Here is a 3,670-nt window from a genome sequence, read left to right on the forward strand (position 1 = left end):
AATATACAAAACACAAGGTCAAGTTCGTACTGTATAAATCACGAGGTAAGCACGGTGCACGAACAGCGCCGTTAAATAAAAAGATGAATTGCATATTAGTCTAGACCTACTTGGACGACGTGAAGCCAATGCTTCGGCGCCTTATGATACTATGGTTCCCTATGGTACTCCAGCCTACACCAGCGCGCAGGGTGCACCAAATTACGCAGATGATCGGATGCCTTGCTCACCTGTGATTTAACTTCTCTGAGCAGGCTCTTCTCGACCAGATCAAATTAAAAGCATGGTGCTGCGGCATGTAATTTCAACATTAATAAGAAGGAAACCTCACGCAAAGAGCGAAAAACCCGTGCGAGTGGGTGAAACCACACCACATTGTGCGAAGTGTCTCAGGACCTCTCTTTGGCGGCACCGAGTCTCGGCCCCCGCAGAAACTGTGTGCTCCATTTCACCGTAAGTGCCAGGGAGGAAACAATTACTAGAGAGAGAGCTCGACGCTTTAAATGAGCATGTAATGCACGCGCGATTGAGAAGTGAAAGCTGGAATCAGCGTCGCTGAAGACAACGCGTACGTGTTTGCAGCGTCCGACGCTTCTGCCCTGCTGCATTTCACGCTATGTTACAGAGAAAAGCGGCAAGCCCGAAAGACGCTGACGCCCAACAGACCCCTGAAACACTCCTCAAGTGGTTGCGTAACAGTGTTTTGAAATGGCTCACCTTTTCCACGAAGCGAACACCGAGAAATCCACGTGACGACAGGAACAGCGGCAGACCGCCCGAGCCGCGGAGCCCAACACCCAGGCTGCCGTTATGGCGGCGTTTTGCCCAAGCGGAAGTCGCAATTATTGGAATATTTTTCTCTAACCTTCGAAGCTACTAATAATTTTAATATATTTTAAATTAAGATAGAACAATTTATGAACGGTGAAAATATAAGAAATGTATAAATAATTCGGCACCTTGGCGCCAGCTGGCGGCTGCCGTGAAACCTACTTCCTGGACCGCGATAGGGTTCGAGTGGCCACTCTTTACGTTCCACTATATTACTCTATGCTTCGTCGTCGTCGGCAGGGGCCTGTAGCGGAGTAAGCACTTTAGTCCTCGGCATCGGCCAGAGCGGACCATGGAACCTGCACTTCTTACGACCACCTTTATAACACGTGTGTGTGTGCTGGTGTTACTGGAAAACGACCATGAAGTCGTTTTGCACCTCCTCATCCGGAGCTTGATTCAGTCACAAGAGCAGATAAGCATGGGGGCTACCCTATGCTGAAACTCTATGCGCTTGAAACTTTCCACCACGTGGTATGATCCAAGCATATCTGGGGGAAAGACAGCTCCTCAGCCTGGGTATCATAAAAGATGCTGACAGGTCTCTTGCCCTTTCCCGGTGCCATGGTTAAGACCGCATCTTCATCGTACACCAAACATTGCTGGTCCAATGTCAAAGCTGTGGAAACATTCATCGGATCATCTAAATCGGCGAGATCCGGACAAGCCTCCACCTTAACGTCTTCGTCTGGCGCGACGGCTTCCCGATACAGCCTCTCTTAACGTCCGTGGTCAATGTTTATGCCGTAGTATTTATACAGTGGCGAGTCTCTCGGTACCTCAACCCATGGTCCAAGCACATCGCGAGAAACCATGTCCGACAGATAGGTAGTCTTGGCAAACATTCTCCTCTTTATGTTGACCACTATGCACTTATCATCTTCCAAGCTGCGAGGCAACTACTTTAGCACCTCCTCCGTGTCTACCGGCACGTTCACCGCGGGTCCCTTAATGCCAAACTAACCATTTCTCCTGTTCATTAAACGACGGATCCGAACGAACGGAATCCGCGGCGAAAGTAAACGTTTATCCACACCGTTTAGAACCGGTAGACCTGGTGGCGTGGGCGGGAAACGATACCCATTGGTAACGCTAACGAGAGGAATCTTCAAGTTCTTGCACGTTGTACAAACAAGCGCCACGGTTTCACCCCACTCAGGCGGCGCCGCTAAACTCAGCGTTTCACGCATGGCACTACTTACCACCATCAAGTCTTTCATGTGCCACAGTCTTTCACACACGTCGCACACATATCCAAACGGGTTGTTTACGAAGTCCATCTCGAAGGTCCGAGTCGTACTGGCGCTTTCGCTACGTTTCACCGTATAGTCAGGCAATCGTCGAGCTTTGACGTTATCGACAGCGTCTTGTTGTTGTTGCTGCTGAGATGGTCGGGCACGTCGCTCACTCTCCTGGGGACGCCGCTTTGCTAGACGTTTCTACCTTTGCTCCGGCGTCTCCGCAGCACGTTTAGCCTTCTTCAGTTCGTTCTTCCTACGCTTAACTGCTAATTGCCAGGCAACTACGTCGGGACCCGATGAGTTAAGCTTCTCCGCTCTTCTGCGCCGCTGAGCAGTGATTTCGCTCTCCTTCTCCATGGCTATACCACACTGGCAAACGCCCCGCTATATGTATACCCCCACTGATACCTCTGAGCATGCGCACGAAATGAGAGGCGCTATAAAGCGGCTCCGGTGCAGCGTCAGACTTGGTTACTGCGCAACGGAGGCGCAGAGCTTGGCACGCGGCGGCGCCAGTGCGTCTGCCGCGGCTATGACGTCACGCCTCTGGAATGCGCAGACCGGCAAGGCGCGCGCGGCGGCGGTGGAGCGCGCGGCGACGGTGGCTTCGGGGCGCATGCTGTGCGCCGTGTGACGTCACTGCTCCTTTCGCATGCGCAGCACGGCTCTCCAGGAGCCACGCGAAAATGCTCAACCTCGGCCAGTGTAGCTCACGCTAAAAAAAAACGGCTGATAAAATATATTGTGCGTTAAAATGTGCTTGCGATGTGTCACCCCTATTGAAAATTCTATCAAGATACGTAATTTGGGACACTGACTGCCAGTCAAGAGCCCAGGTGGAACGTGTCCTGATGGTCCATCAGATGACTTCTGACTGCCACTGCCAAGGGAATTTCATTAACAAGGGCAGCATTTATATAAAAGCTCCCATTCCGAGGTGGCCATCTCGGATGGCTATGAAACGGTTCACAAACCGAGGTGCCATCTTGCATGGCTATGAAATGGCTCACAAGTCCCTAAAATGAATGTAATTCATGACATCAAAAATCAGGTAAAGTGTGCACCAGTCCTCATTTTTTTCACTTTTGAAATTTGCGTATTTCTGGCAAAAAGGACATTCGTTTACAAGCGGGCCCACATGCACCCTAAGCATGTTTTAGAGAAACGCCCTCGATGTCTGAACATTTTGGGACGACCGTAAACACTTTAATTCACAAAACGTATGTGACTCCGTTGAAGCTAGAGAGCAAGCATGCATGCTACGACAGACAGCCCTGGCTTCCATGGACGAACGCGAGCAGCAGAGATATCTGAACTACGCACGCGAATGATTTCTGTCTGTGCTCTTCATGAAACAATAATAATGAGCTGCGACACTGCGGTAAGGTCAATAGCCTACACCAGATAGAAAGGTATAAACTTTCTAGCCTAAATCTCTCGGACCGAGTCAAGAGCATTTCAGTATTGCAGCGCGAGGTTCCGACAATGAGTGCATCGCTCTAAAGAATGGTTCGGCTCCATTTGCCGTTCAGCCTTGAGCATGTTATGCAAAGCACTCGTACATCAATCGCCGTACTTAAGTTCTACTCACCTGCCAT

The 3,670-nt window shown here is 50.4% G+C and overlaps 1 pseudogene; it reads right to left on the bottom strand.

Moving 5' to 3' along the window:
• Positions 1-1,277: 1,277 nt before the first annotated feature.
• Positions 1,278-2,429, bottom strand: LOC115313562 (annotated as a pseudogene).
• Between the last annotated feature and the right edge of the window lie 1,241 nt (positions 2,430-3,670).

Source organism: Ixodes scapularis, unplaced genomic scaffold (assembly GCF_016920785.2).
Source record: "Ixodes scapularis isolate PalLabHiFi unplaced genomic scaffold, ASM1692078v2 PGA_scaffold4__175_contigs__length_147842914, whole genome shotgun sequence".
Lineage (NCBI taxonomy): Eukaryota > Metazoa > Arthropoda > Arachnida > Ixodida > Ixodidae > Ixodes > Ixodes scapularis.